At 37.8% G+C, this 15,900-nt stretch overlaps 1 long non-coding RNA gene and 1 other non-coding gene across 2 annotated transcripts; one reads left to right on the top strand and one right to left on the bottom strand.

Annotated features, from left to right (window-relative positions):
• Window positions 1-4,885: 4,885 nt before the first annotated feature.
• On the top strand, window positions 4,886-7,753 carry LOC112766371 (uncharacterized). The gene is made up of 4 exons (XR_003184302.2): window positions 4,886-5,402; window positions 5,714-5,861; window positions 7,273-7,373; window positions 7,471-7,753. It is a non-coding gene; the product is annotated as an uncharacterized lncRNA (long non-coding RNA).
• Window positions 7,754-10,409: 2,656 nt separating this feature from the next.
• On the bottom strand, window positions 10,410-10,517 carry LOC112768413 (small nucleolar RNA R71). Its single transcript, XR_003185846.1, has one exon. It is a non-coding gene; the product is annotated as a small nucleolar RNA R71 (small nucleolar RNA).
• Between the last annotated feature and the right edge of the window lie 5,383 nt (window positions 10,518-15,900).

Genomic DNA, 15,900 nt, shown 5'->3' with positions numbered 1-15,900 from the left:
GCTCAGCTTTTGAGGAGGAAAGAACTTGGCTAAGAAAGCCGTGACCAGCTTATCCCAAGAGTTCAGGCTATCTCTGGGTTGAGAGTCCAACCACACTCTAGCTCTATCTCTTACAGCAAAAGGGAAAAGCATGAGCCTGTAGACTTCAGGATCTACTCCATTAGTCTTAACAGTATCACATATCTGCAAGAATTCAGTTAAGAACTGAAAAGGATCTTCAGATGGAAGTCCATGAAACTTGCAGTTCTGCTACATCAGAGAAACTAGCTGAGGTTTTAGCTCAAAGTTATTTTCTCCAATGGTAGGGATGGAGATGCTTCTTCCATGTAAATTGGAATTAGGTGCAGTAAAGTCACCAAGCATTCTCCTTGCATTATTATTATTTTCGGCTGCCATCTCCTCTTCTTGTTCGAAAATTCCTGACGGGTGCTTGCTGGATATTTGTAATTTAGCTTCTCTTAATTTTCTCTTCAGAGTCCTTTCAGGCTCTGGATCTACCTCAACAAGAATATTCTTGTCCTTGCTCCTGCTCATATGACAAAGAAGAGGGCACAGAAAAATAATAATAATAGGGATCCTTTTTACCACAGGTATAGAGGTTCCCCTGTGTGAGTAGAAAAAAAAGAAGGAGATGAGAGAAAAAGAGAATTTTCGAAAATAATTTTTGAAAAAGAGTTAGTGATTTTCGAAAATTGTTTTTGAAAAAGGTTGGTAATTTTTGAAATTTAAAATAAAAAAATTAATTAGTTAATTAAAAAGAAATTTTGAAAAAAAAAGGTGGAAGGGATTTTCGAAAATTAGAGAGAGAAAGTTAGTTAGGTGGTTTTGAAAAAGATAAGAAACAAATAAAAAGTTAGTTAGTTAGTTGAAACAGATTTGAAAATCAATTTTGAAAAGATGAGAAGATAAGAAGTTAGAAAAGATATTTTAAAATCAAATTTTTGAAAAAGATAAGATAAGAAGATATTTTTGAAAAGATATGATTGAAATTAGTTTTGAAAAAAAGATTTGATTTTTAAAATCACAATTAATGACTTGATTCACAAGAAATCACAAGATATGATTCTAGAACTTAAAGTTTGAATCTTTCTTAACAAGTAAGTAATAAACTTGAAATTTTTGAATCAAAACATTAATTGGTGATGTTATTTTCGAAAATTATGTGATAAAGATAAGAAAAATATTTTTGAAAAATTTTTTTATAATTTTCGAAAATAACTAAGAAAAATGAAAAAGATTTGATTTTTGAAAAATATTTTGAAAAAGATAAGATTTTTAAATTGAAAATTTGATTTGACTCATAAAAACAACTAGATTTTAAAAATTTTTGAAAAAGTCAAATCTAATTTTCGAAATTTTGAGAGAGAAAAAGGGAAAGATATATTTTTTTTTGAAATTTTAATGAAGAGAGAGAAAAACAAGAAAAATGATGCAATGCATGAAAGTTATGGATCAAAACAATGAATGCATGCAAGAATGCTATGAATGTCAAGATGAACACCAAGAACACTATGAAGATCATGATGAACATCAAGAACACAATTTTGAAAAATTTTTAATGCAAAGAAAATATGCAAGACACCAAACTTATAATTCTTTAATGCTTAGACACTAAGAATTCAAGAATGCATATGAAAAACAAGAAAAGACACAAAACATGCAAATGCAAAGATCAAACAAGAAGACTTACCAAGAACAACTTGAAGATCATGAAGAACACTATGAATGCATGAGAGTTTTCAAAAAATGCAAGATGAGTATACAATTGACACCAAACTTATAACATGACTCAAGACTCAAACAAGAAACACAAAAATATTTTTGATTTTTTTGATTTTTTTGTATTTTCTTTTAATTTTTTTTTCGAAAATCATTTTGAAAAAGAAAAATAAGGATTCAAAAATTTTTAATATGAATTCCAGGAATCTTATGCTCTAAAGCTCCAATCAAAGGGTCAGGCATGGCTTAATGGCCAGCCAAGCTTTAGTATGTAACTCAGACATGACACGCCTGACATACCCTATCCAGAAGGATTGGGCATGGCTCCACTGAGGTGATTAGTTGAAGGCCAATCCCAAAGCAGTTTGGGTATGGCTTTACAGCCAGATAGGCTTCAACATGCTTCATGAAACACTAGAATTCATTCTTAAAAATTCTGAAGAAAAATATATTTTTGAAAACATTTGTATTTTAAAATTTTTTTTTTCGAAAACAAAGGAGAAATTTTTGAAAGATTTTTGAAAAATTTTTGAAAACAAAACAAAAAGAAAATTACCTAATCTGAGCAACAAGATGAACCGTCAGTTGTCCAAACTCGAACAATCCCCGGCAACGGCGCCAAAAACTTGGTGCGTAGAAATTGTGATTACACTTTGATTATGTAAAATTCATCGCTCTTTCTTTCCCTGGTAATGGCGCCAAAAACATGATGCCAATACCATGGTTCACAACTTCGCACAACTAACCAGCAAGTGCACTGGGTCGTCCAAGTAATACCTTACGTGAGTAAGGGTCGAATCCCACGGAGATTGTTGGTATGAAGCAAGCTATGGTCACCTTGTAAATCTCAGTCAGGCGGATATAAAATAGTAGTGGGGTTTTCAAAATTAATTAATAAAATAGGGATAGAAATACTTATGTAAATCATTGGTGAGAATTTCAGACAAGCGCATAGAGATGCTTTCGTTCCTCTGAACCTCTGCTTTCCTGCTGTCTTCATCCAATCAGTCTTACTCCTTTCCATGGCTGGCTTTATGCAAGGGCATCACCGTTGTCAGTGGCTACATCCCCTCCTCTCAGTGAAAATGGTCAACGCACCCTGTCACGGCACGGCTATTCATCTGTCGGTTCTCGATCATGCTGGAATAGGATTCACCCTCCTTTTGCGTCTGTCACTAACGCCCAGCACTCGCGAGTTTGAAGCTCGTCACAGTCATTCAATCATTGAATCCTACTCGGAATACCACAGACAAGGTTTAGACTTTCCGGATTCTCTTGAATGCCGCCATCATTCTAGCTTACACCATGAAGATTCTGATTAAGAGATCTAAGAGATACTCATTCAATCTAATGTAGAACGGAAGTGGTTGTCAGGCACACGTTCATAGGGAATGATGATGATTGTCACGTTCATCACATTCAGGTTGAAGTGCGAATGAATATCTTAGAAGCGAAATAAGATGAATTGAATAGAAAACAGTAGTACTTTGCATTAATCTTTGAGGAACAGCAGAGCTCCACACCTTAATCTATGGAGTGCAGAAACTCTACCGTTGAAAATACATAAGTGAATAGAGGGTAGGCATGGCCGAGTGGCCAGCCTCCCATGGAGGTCTAGAGATCTAAAAATGATCAAAAGATACAATCCAGGATCAAAAGATGTCTAATACAATAGTAAAAGGTCCTATTTATAATAGACTAGCTACTAGGGTTTACATAAGTAAGTAATTGATGCATAAATCCACTTCCGGGGCCCACTTGGTGTGTGCTTGGACTGAGCTTTAACTTTCCACGTGCAGAGGCCATTTGTGGAGTTGAACGCCAGGTTTTGATCCATTTCTGGCGTTCAACTCTGGTTCTTGATCCATTTCTGGCGCTGAACTCCAGAATTGGGTAGAGAGCTGGCGTTGAACGCCAGTTTACGTCGTCTATCCTCGAGCAAAGTATGGACTATTATATATTACTGGAAAGCCCTGGATGTCTACTTTCCAACACAATTGGAAGCGCTCCATTTCAAGTTTTGTAGCTCCAAAAAATCCACTTTGAGTGCAGGGAGGTCAGAATCCAACAGTATCAGCAGTCCTTCTTCAACCTCTGAATCTGATTTTTGCTCAAGTCCCTCAGTTTCAGCCAGAAAATACCTGAAATCACAGAAAAACACACAAACTCATAGTAAAGTCCAGAAATGTGAATTTAACATAAAAACTAATGAAAACATCCCTAAAAGTAACTAGATCCTACTAAAAACATACTAAAAACAATGCCAAAAAGCGTATAAATTATCCGCTCATCAAGTACTTATGGTCACGGTTTTTTAAAAAAGGGTGGCCTAAAATGGTCTATGGTCACAGTTTGGGAGATGACCTAAAGGGGTCTATGGTCACGGTTTTTCAAAAAAAGGTGACCTAAAAGGGTCTATATGGTCACGATTTTGGGGGATGATCTAAAAGGGTCTATGGTCACGGTTTTAGGGGTGACCAAAAAGGGTCTATGGTCACAGTTTTGGGGGTGACCTAAAGGGGTCTATGGTCACGGTTTTTTACAGTAACAAAAAAGGGTCAATGGTCATGGTTTTTCAAAAGAAGGTGACTTAAAAAGATTTATGGTCACGATTTTGGGGGTGACCTAAAGGGATCTATGGTCACGATTTTGGAGACTGACCTAAAGGGGTCTATGGTCATAATTTTGGAGAGTGACCTAAAGGGGTCTATGGTCACGGTTTTGGAGGGTGACCTAAAGAAGTCTATGGTCACGGTTTTTTGAAAAGGTGACCTAAAAGAGTCTATGGCCACGGCTTTAGAGGGTGACCTAAAGGGGTCTATAATCACGGTTTTGGGGGGTGACTTAAAAGGGTCTATGGTCACGGTTTTAAGGGGTGTCCTAAAGGGGTCTATTGATAATTAAAAATTTAAAATTTAAAATTTAATTTTATAATTAAAAAATTAAGTAAAATACTATTAACTTTAAATTAAAAAATTATTTAAAACTTAAAACTATTTAATAAGTTAATAATTAAATTTTTAAATTAAAATACTTAATTAAAAATCAATGAATAAATTGATAATTCAATAATATTTTTAAAATAATTTTTAAAAAATTAAATTAAATCTTAAATTATTCTATATCCTAATTTAATTAAAATTATCAAACCTTAACCCTAAAATTCAAATCACACACTAACTCTCACAACCCTATCCACTCACCCCTACCCCTCACCCCCACACACGGTTAGAAAGAAAGAAAGGAAGGAAGGAAGTAAGAAAGGAAGAAAAGAGAAAGAGAGGGAGCAGGGAGAAGAAGAGAGGGAGGTGGCGATGCCGACGGAGGTGGGTATTGCCGTCGTTGTCAGAACTGAGAAGGAGAGGGAGGAGACTTTGAGAGAGAGGAATGTCATCGAGCCAAACGCGAGAGAGAGAGAGGGGGCCACCGCAATCCACGGCGCCACTGGAGGGATTGTCGCACATCACTCTGCCATCAAGATCGCTGCCGTCGTTGTCCAGTGTCGCCGTCGCGTCGCCATTGAAGAAGAGAGGGAGAAAAGAACACAGGTCAGTGGCCCAAAGGGAGGAGTTACCGCCGTTGCTCCTCACCATCATTGCTGTTTGTAGTGACCAGAGGGAGCCGTGGCTGTCCGCACCACTGTCGGAGCTGCTGCTCTATTCCACCATTGTCTGCATGCTCAGGTATGTTTGTTCCCTCTTCCTCTAACCCCTTCACCCAACAATGTACCAAATTCCTAAGCTAAAAAGAAAATTGAGCTTTAGGGTTTTATTAAGTTATAATATGATCATTTTAAATCTGATAGCTTTAAAGCCTTCAAAGCCTTCAAAGCCTTGCTCTGCCGCTCTTTGCCTGTGGTCATCGCCAGTTATTATTTTTCCAGATTGAATCGTATGCAATGCATATACAAATTGAATCGTTACTTGAAGTATCATTGTAAAGCTTTATTAATTTGTATATATATATATACACCTTAATTTGGCTTATATTGAAGAAGCTGGCAGACGAAGGGGAGAACAGGCAATGGATGGAGGACATAAGAGGAAAACTAGCTATGGTAGCCACTGTGATCGCAACCGTAACCTTCCCAAATGGGACTGAATCCATCGGGAAGTGTTGTCCAGAACGGTGAGCACAGGAATGTAAGTTGTTGATTTTGATTATTTGAAATTTTATATTGAATTTAGTTTATCAATTTCAAGCTAGTAAATTTGTTGATTTAGTGGTGTCACTGTGGTTGCTGAAACTAAAACGCAAAAAAGAAAGTAAAACAAGAAAAAACAGAAAGGATGAAGATGGAGGGCTATGCATGGTCTTCTGGGATTGTTTTTGTTAAACCATCATATCAATCTATATTACACTATATCATCACATTATTTGATGGAGTAATAATAGATATTTTTTAATAATTAATCTTGTTATATATCCAATAATTTCATAGTTAACTAAAATTCTACTAGCTAGCAACTTAGACTTTATTTTTCTAGTCTCTGATCTTAAATTTAAATTATTAGTAGGTGTTGGGAAAAAATATAAATAAAAAATTGTCTCTACTATTGAACAAGGTAGCTAGCTTTGATTTCAAAAATTAGGAAAGATAATAAAGATGATAAAGCTTAGTAGAAGAAGTGATAATAAAAAGAAGAAAATAGCATTTGATTTGATTAGTAGGTAGTATTTACATTAAGGAGTTGAGTGAGTTAATAAGAAGTAGTAGCTAGTACCATGACTAAAAAATAGGTTTAATATACGAATCAGCTTGTATTTGAGGACCTAAAAGCAGTTATAGAGGAAGCGAAAGTGGTACGTTGCAATAAATTTTAAGCTTGAGTGTCTTACTTTTTATTTTTATTTCATCCTTTTCTTAAGCCCTCAGCCAATTGTTGTTTTTATTTGTTAGATTGTTTATAATGCATGCTAATATTTGTATACTTGAGAGATCAGATGACACTTTCTTTAAAATTTTTAATTTAATGAATTTTGTGAATATTTTATGATGCGTTTACCTTTTATATAATGATGGTTGATAATGAATTTGGAGTGGGTTAGCTTTAATGGCTCCTGATTAGTGATGAAAACTCGTTTTTGGCTACAGATTTCGGATGAACTTGGAGATATATATGACTATGTAGCTCCCTGTTTTCCCCCAATGTTTGATACTTATTTAGTATTTCTTTTTTTTTTTTTGTTGATAACCTTCTGCTAGTGAATATTCTCATTACAATTTTCAGATGTGCTTGCCACTGATTTTTTCTCCTATGTATATTGAATGGTTGCCCCTTTTATCTACTTTTCTTAATAATTAATTATGGTGCCTGATGCATGTCTTATGAAGGGAACCCCACACCATTAGATGTATCAGCCTTTCCTTTTTAACATGTGTTACTTTTGGGTAATTATTAAAAAGAAACAATACCCTCTGCTTAGATTATTGGTAACTGCTTTTTTCTCAAAATAATGCAACCAATTTTTGCTTTGGATACAACTTTTAATCTATACATATTCATAGTTAAACCCTTCTTGGATTGTATACTTAATTAAACACATGGCCAGAAAGATCGTAAGCTTGATCCTCAAATTGAAGAGCAGTTTGGTGGTGGGAGATTGCTGGCTTGCATAGCTTCTCGACCTGATTAATGTGGCAGGGCTGACGGGTAATGCATATAACTATTGCTTGTTTGGGTTGCACTGAATTTTGTCTAATTTGATTCTTGATCTGTTACTTATTTCATTCCTTCTTGAATGCTGCAGCTATATTTTGGAAAGTAAGGAGCTTGAATTTTATATGAAAAAAATCCAGAAGAAGGGAAAAGGTGTTACGTTATTGATCTATTCTCATACTTGTATTTTGGATGGGATGGAATGGGTCTTATAATGACTTTAATTATCGACATGTAATATTTTGATGTGTTGTGTACTTTTTGAAAAGAGACTTTACCCGGTATTACATGTAATGGATAAATTACACTCTATTTTGATTTATGTTGTTTGGATTAAAAACATATCTAGCTTATAATGAAACTTTTATGATTTAGATTTCTTGAATTTCTTATTTTTAGATTTATTTGGTGATTATCATTATTTTGGGATGTGATTATGCTTTAAAAAAAAATTAAATCGCATAAAACAAAACAGGCTATGGTCATGGTTTTCAGGTAGGGTGACCACAGATAGGCTATGGTCATGGTGAAAACCGTGACCATAGATAAGGCTTTGGTCATGGTTTTAAGGTGTGGTGACCATAGAGGCTATGGTCATGGTTTTAAAGAGGGGTGACCATAGAGGCTATGGTCACGGTTTTAAGGATGGGTGACCATAGATAAGGCTATGGTCATGGTTTTAAGGAGGGGTGACCATAGAGGCTATGATCATGATTTGTTAGCCTGACTGAGATTTACAAGGTGACCATAGCTTGCTTCAAGCCGACAGTCTCCGTGGGATCGACCCTTACTCACGTAAGGTATTACTTGGACGACCCAGTGCACTTGCTGGTTAGTTGTGCGGAATTGTAACAAAGTGTGATTTAAGTTTAAGAGCTCTAAGTCCTTTGGTGCCATTGTTGATGATCACAATTTCGTGCACCAAGTTTTTGGCGCCGTTGCCGGGGATTGTTCGAGTTTGGACAACTGATGGTTCATCTTGTTGCTTAGATTAGGTACTTTTCAGAATTTTTAAAAATGAATTCTATAGTTTCAAGGTGATGTTCTTATCATCACAAAAGCTGATTGATTCTCATCAATTTAGCTGCTGAATGTAATGTCCTGCTGAAGCTTGGCCAAACATGTCTAATCTTTTTAGACTGAAGCTTTAGACTAACATTGCATGATTCCTGGAATTCTTATTAAAAGTTTTGAATCCCTTTATTTTCTTTTCCATATAAGTTTCGAAAATCACAAAAAAATTTATAAAATCATAAAAATAAAAAATATTTTATGTTTCTTGTTTGAGTCTAGTATCAATTTTTAAGTTTGGTGTCAATTGCATGACTTTCTTCTTGCATTTTTCGAATTTATACATATTGTTCTTCATTGATCTTCAAGTTGTTCTTGATGATTTCATTGCTCTGATCTTTAAATTCTCTTGTTTTGTGTGTTTTATTGCATTCTCAATTTGTTAGTGTCTCCTATATGAAAATTTTTAAGTTTGGTGTCCTGCATGCATTGTTTATTTGATCTTAGTTGCAATTTTTATTGTTTCTCATCATAAAAAAATTCAAAAATATTTTCAAAATTGTGTCTTTTCAAATCAATAATACAGAGAATTGAAGATTCAGAACATTCAGCAGAGGAATCAAACAGAAAAAGCTGGGCGTTCAAAACGCCCAGTGAAGAAGGAAAACTGGCGTTTAAACGCCAGCCAAGGTACCTGGCTGGGCGTTTAACGCCCAAAAAGGTAGAGTTTTGGGCGTTAAACACCAGAATGGATGCCATTCTGGGCATTTAACGCCAGGATGACACTAGAGGGAAGATTTTGTTTTCAATTCAAATTTTTTTCAAATCTTCATAATTTTTCAAAATCAAATCTTTTTCAAATCATATCTTTTCAATCATATCTCTTCAAAATCAATTTCTTTCCATTTTTTATTTATTTACAATTTTCGAAAATCCTTGTTATAATTAAAAATTTACTTCAAAATTTTCAAGTTGTTACTTGCCTATTAAGAAAGGATCAAACTTTAAATTTTAGAATCATATCTTTTAATTTCTTGTTAGTCAAGTAATCAACTTTAATTTTAAAACTTTCTCGTTTTAATTTGATTTTCAATCATATCTTCTCAATCACATCTTTTTCAAAATTTACTCTCAATCATATCTTTTTAATTTCTAATTTCAAAAATCTTTTCAAAAATCACTTAATTTCTTTCCTAATCTTAATTTTCAAAAATTTCAATCAAATTTTCAAATTTTCTTTTTAATTATTTCAAAATCTTTTACTTTAATTTTCGAAAATTCTTTCCCTCTTCTCACATCCTTCTATTTAAAGGACTAACACTCCTCTTCAAGGTATAGTTCGAATTCCCTCCTTCTTTATATGATCGAATTCTCTTCCATCTACCTCTTCCTTCTATTCTTCTTTTCCTCTGACACCTCAAGGAATCTCTATACTGTGACATAGAGAATTTCCTACCTTCTTGTTCTCTTCTCTTTCATATGAGCAGGAACAAAGATAAAGGCATACTTGTTCAAGCTGATCCTGAACCTGAAAGGACCCTGAAGAGAAAGCTAAGAGAAGCTAAGGAACAATTCTCTTTAGAGGGCCTAACAGAGCTTTTCAAGGAAGAAGAAACCATGGCAGCCGAAAACAACAATGCCAACAATGCAAGGAAGGTGCTTGGTGACTTTACTGCACCTACTCCCGACTTCTATGGGAGAAGCATCTCAATCCCTGCCATTGGAGCAAACAACTTTGAGCTTAAGCCTCAATTAGTTTCTCTAATGTAACAGAATTACAAGTTTCATGGACTTCCATTGGAAGATCCTCATCAGTTCTTAGCTGAATTCTTGCAAATCTGTGACACTGTCAAGACCAACGGGGTTGACCCTGAAGTTTACAGACTTATGCTTTTTCCTTTTGCTGTAAGAGACAGAGCTAGGACATGGTTGGATTCACAACCTAAAGAAAGCCTGAACTCTTGGGAAAAGTTAGTCAATGCCTTCTTGGCAAAGTTCTTCCCACCTCAAAAATTGAGCAAGCTTAGAGTGGAAGTCCAAACCTTCAGATAGAAGGAAGGAGAATCCCTCTATGAAGCTTGGGAAAGATACAAGCAATTGATCAGAAAGTGCCCTTCTGACATGCTTTCAGAATGGAGCATCATAGGTATCTTCTATGATGGTCTGTCTGAACTATCCAAGATGTCATTGGATAGCTCTGCTGAAGGATCTCTTCATCTGAAGAAGACACCTGCAGAAGCTCAGAAACTCATTGAAATGGTTGCAAATAACCAATTCATGTACACTTCTAAAAGGAATCCTGTGAATAATGGGATAGCTCAGAAGAAATGAGTTCTTGAGATTGATACTCTGAATGCCATATTGGCTCAGAATAAAATATTGACCCAACAAGTCAATATGATTTCTCAGAGTCTGTCTGGAATGCAAGCAGCAACAGGTAGTACTAAGGAAGCTTCCTCTGAAGAAGAAGCTTATGATCCTGAGAAGCTAGCAATGGAAGAGGTGAATTACATGGGAGAACCCTATGGAAACACCTATAGTCCTTCATGGAGAAATCATCCAAATCTCTCATGGAAGGATCAACAGAGACCTCAACAAGGTTTCAACAACAGTAATGGTGGACGAAACAAGTTTAGCAATAGTAAGCCTTTTCCATCATCTTCTCAGCAACAGACAAAGAATTCTAAGCAGAGCCACTCTGACTTAGCAACCATTGTCTCTGATCTAATCAAAACCACTCAAAGTTTCATGACTGAAACAAAGTCCTCCATTAGAAATTTGGAGGCACAAGTAGGTCAGCTGAGTAAGAAAATTACCAAGGTTGCGAGAACCAGACCGGTCAATAACCGGTGAGGTCACTGGTTCAATAGTTTACTGGTTTGACCGGGGTTCAACCGGGGTTCAACCGGTTTAATTAAATATTAAATAAAATTATTAAAAAATTTAAAATAATCTTAAGTATATAAATTCAATCTATAACAATCAGAAAATCAAAGACCAGAAAACAACTTCAAAAAACCATGAAAATAATGAAACAGCAAGCAGCTAACAGAACCTTAGAAGCAGCTAACAGCTAACAGAAGCAGTAAAACAGAAGCAGCAAAACATATTCAAAATAAAAAAACAGTCGAGCTCACAAAATAAGAAGCAAAACATATTCATCATGATTCATGAAGCAGCTAACATAAGCAGCAAAACATATTCAAAATCAAAAACAGCAATCATGAAAATAATGAAACAGCAAGCAACTAACAGAACCTCAGAAGCAGCTAACAGCTAACAGAAGCAGCAAAACAGAAGCAGCAAAATATATTCAAAATAAAAAAACAGCCGATCTCACAAAATAAGAAGCAAAACATATTCATCATGATTCATGAAGCAGCTAACATAAGCAGCAAAACATATTCAAAATCAAAAACAGCAATCATGAAAATAATGAAACAGCAATCAAAATAAGAAGCAGCAAAAAATATTCATCATCATTCATGAAGCAGCAAACAGAAGCAGCAAAACATATTCAAAATAAAAAACATCAGAAAATCTGAATCCAAAATCAAGAACGCAGCATAGAACAGGCGAGCTCACAGAACCTCAGAAAATCAAAATCCAAAATCAAGAAGGCAGCATAAAGGAGACAGGAACAGTCTTACCGGAGAATGAGGAGGCAGGCTTGGCCGGTGGTGCTCGCGGCTGCTGTGGATGGTTGTGGGTGGTGAATGAGGAGGCGGGCTAGGTGACGTTCGGCGACAAGGAGGCGGGCTCGGCTGGTGGTGGTCGCGGCTGTTGTGGATGGTTGTGGGTGGCGAATGAGGAGGCGGGCTAGGTGACTTTCGGCGACGAAGAGGCGGGCTCGGCCGGTGGTGGTCGCGGCCGCTGTGGATGGTTGTGGGTGGTGAATGAGGAGGCGGGCTAGGTGACGTTCGGCGACAAGGAGGCGGGCTCGGCCGGTGGTGGTCGCGGCTGCTGTGGGTGGCTGTGGGTGGCACTCGTGGCCTTCGTGGGTGAATGGAGGCTGGCGCCGAATGCACTTGGAGAGGGGAAGAAAGGGGAGAATGGGAGATTAGGGTTAGTGCTGTGGCAATTGGCATAGTGGGTTAGGTCAGGAGCTTGGGACTTTCGTGTACGCCTTTCTTTTTTTTTTTAAAGCCAAAACGACGTCGTTTGGCTAGTGAAGTTGCAAACCACTAAACCGCCAAAAAACCGGACGGTTCTTCTGGTTCACCGGTTAACCACCGGTTTGACCGGTTTTTTCACCGATTTTTTGTCAGACGGTTTTCCACGTTACCCGGACCGGATAGGTAACTGGTTCCCAGTTTTTCCAGTTGAACCGGCCGGTCCGGTCCAGTTTTCAGAACCATGAAAATTACTGAACTCCCTCCTAGTACTCTCCCAAGCAATACAGAAGAAAATCCAAAGAGAGATTGCAAGGCCATAAACACGTCTCACATGGCCGAACTTGGAGAGGAGGAAGAGGCAGTGATCTCCACTGAGGAAGACCTAAATGGACGTCCACTGACCTCCATGGAGTTCCCTAAAGAGGAACCATGGGAATCTGAGGCTCATAGTGAGACCATAGAGATTCCAGTGAATTTACTTTTGCCATTCATGAGCTCTGATGAGTATTCCTCCTCTGAAGAGGATGAAGATGTTACTGAAAAGCAAGTGGCTACGTACCTTGGAGCAATCATGAAGCTAAATGCCAGGTTGTTTGGTAATGAGACTTGGGAGGATGAACCTCCATTGCTCATCAAAGAACTGGATGACTTGACTAGGCAGAGATTACCTCTGAAGAGACAAGATCCTGGAAAGTTCTCAATACCTTGTACCATAGGCACCATGACCTTTGAGAAGGCTCTGTGTGACCTAGGGTCAAGCATAAACCTCATGCCTCTCTCTGTAATGGAGAAGATAGGGATCATTGAGGTACAGGCTGCAAGAATCTCACTGGAGATGGCAGACAATTGAAAGAAACAAGCTTATGGACTTGTAGAGGGTGTCTTGGTAAAGGTTGAAGACCACTACATCCCCGCTAATTTCATCATCCTTCAGACTGGGAAGTGTATGGATGAATCCATCATCCTTGGCAGACCCTTCCTAGCCACAGCAAAAGCTGTGATTGATGTTGACAGAGGAGAATTGATCATTCAAGTGAATGAAAACTCCCTTGTGTTTAAGGCTCAAGGATATCCCTCTGTTACCATGGAGAGGAAGCATGAAGATCTTCTCTCAATACAGAGTCAAACAGAGCCCCCACAGTCAAACTCTAAGTTTGGTGTTGGGAGGTTTCAACATTGCTCTGAACATCTGTGAGGCTCCATGAGAGCCACTATCAAGCTATTGACATTAAAGAAGCGCTTGTTGGGAGGCAACCCAATCTTTACTTATCTATGTTAAATTTCTATTTTCTTCTGTTATTTTATGTTTTCTGTAGGTTGATGATCATGTGAAAGTCACAAAAATAATTGAAAAAGCAAAAACAGAAGGAAAAATAGAATTAAAAAATAGAACACCCTAGAGGAGAAACTTACTGGCGTTTAAACGCCAGTAAGGGCACCAGACTGGCGTTAACGCCAGGAATGGGCAAGAAGCTAGCGTTAAACGCCAGAAATAGGCAGCAGCCTGGCGTTTAACGCCAGGATTAGCAGCAAGGGGGCGTTTTGCACGCCACATGGTGCAGGGATGAGAAATCCTTGACACCTCAGGATCTGTGGACCCCACAGGATCCCCACCTACCCCACCTCTCTCTCTTTTTCACCCATTCACCAATCACCTCAATACCTCTTCCCCAAAAACCCCTCACCTATCAAATCCCACCATTCTCTTCACCACTCACATCCATCCTTCATAAAACTCCACCTACCTCACCATTCAAATTCAAACCACTTTTCTACACCCACCCACCCATAATGGCCGAACCATACCCCCTCTCCACTCCTATATAAACCCATCTTCACTCCTTCATTTTCACACAACCTAAACACTACTTCTCCCCCTTGGCCGAAACACAAAGCCCCCTCCATCTCCTATATTTCTTCTTGTTCTACTCTCTTCTTTCTTCTTTTGCTCGAGGACGAGTAACCTTCTAAGTTTGGTGTGGTAAAAGCTAAAGCTTTTTGTTTTTCCATAACCATTTATGGCACCAAAGGCCGGAGAAACCTCTAGAAAGAGGAAAGGGAAGGCAAAAGCTTCCACCTCCGAGTCATGGAAGATGGAGAGATTCCTCTCAAGGGTGTATCAAGACCACTTCTATGAAGTTGTGGCCAAGAAGAAGGTGATTCCCGAGGTCCCTTTTAAGCTCAAGAAGGGCGAATATCCAGAGATTCAACATGAGATCCGAAGTAGAGGTTGGGAAGTTCTCACCAACCCCATTCAACAAGTCGGAATCTTAATGGTTCAAGAGTTCTATGCCAATGCATGGATCACCAAGAACCATAATCAAAGTGTGAACCCGGACCCCAAGAATTGGCTTACAATGGTCTGAGAGAAATACTTAGACTTTAGTCCAGAAAATGTAAGGTTGGCATTCAACTTGCCCATGATGCAAGGATATGCACACCCATATACTAGAAAGGTCAACTTTGATCAAAGGTTGGACCAAGTCCTCATGGACATATGTGAAGAGGGCGCTCAATGGAAGAGAGATTCAAGAGGGAAGCCAGTTCAACTAAGAAGGCATGACCTCAAGCCCGTGGCTAGGGGATGGTTGGAGTTCATCCAACGCTCAATCATTCCTACTAGCAACCGATTTGAAGTTACTATAGACCGGGCTATCATGATTCATAGATCATGATTAGAGAGGAAGTAGAAGTTCACGAGGTTATATCCCAAGAACTCTACAAGGTGGTGGACAAGTCCTCTACTATGGCAAGGTTAGCCTTCCCTCATCTCATTTGTCACCTCTGCAATTCAGCTGGAATTGACATAGAGGAAGATATCCTCATTGATGAGGACAAGCCCATCACTAAGAAAAAGATGGAGCAAGTGAGAGAACCTCACCAAGAGCATGAGGAAACTCCTCATCATGAAATCCCTGAGATGCCTCAAGGGATGCATTTTCCTCCACAAACTTATTGGGAGCAAATCAACACCTCCCTAGGAGAATTAAGTTCCAACATGGGACAACTAAGGGTGGAGCACCAAGAGCATTCCATCTTCCTCCATGAAATTAGAGAAGACCAAAGAACCATGAGAGAGGAGCAACAAAGGCAAGGAAGATACATTGAGGAGCTCAAGCACTCCATAAGATCTTCAAGAGGAAGAACAAGCCGCCATCACTAAGGTGGACCCGTTCTTTAATTTCCTTGTTCTTTATTTTCCTATTTTTTGAATTTTATGCTTATGTTTGTCTATGTTTGTGTCTTTATTACATGATCATTAGTGTCTTAGTGTCTATGCCTTAAAGCTATGAAAATGAATCCATCACCTTTCTTAAATGAAAAATGTTTTTAATTGAAAAAGAAAAAGAAGTGCATGAATTTCAAATTTTAAAACAGTTTAATTATTTTGATGT

This window comes from Arachis hypogaea, chromosome 17, assembly GCF_003086295.3.
Source record: "Arachis hypogaea cultivar Tifrunner chromosome 17, arahy.Tifrunner.gnm2.J5K5, whole genome shotgun sequence".
NCBI classification, from domain to species: Eukaryota; Viridiplantae; Streptophyta; class Magnoliopsida; order Fabales; family Fabaceae; genus Arachis; species Arachis hypogaea.
The sequence above is the reverse complement of the archived record's forward strand: the minus strand, read 5'-3'. Positions and strand labels throughout refer to the sequence as shown.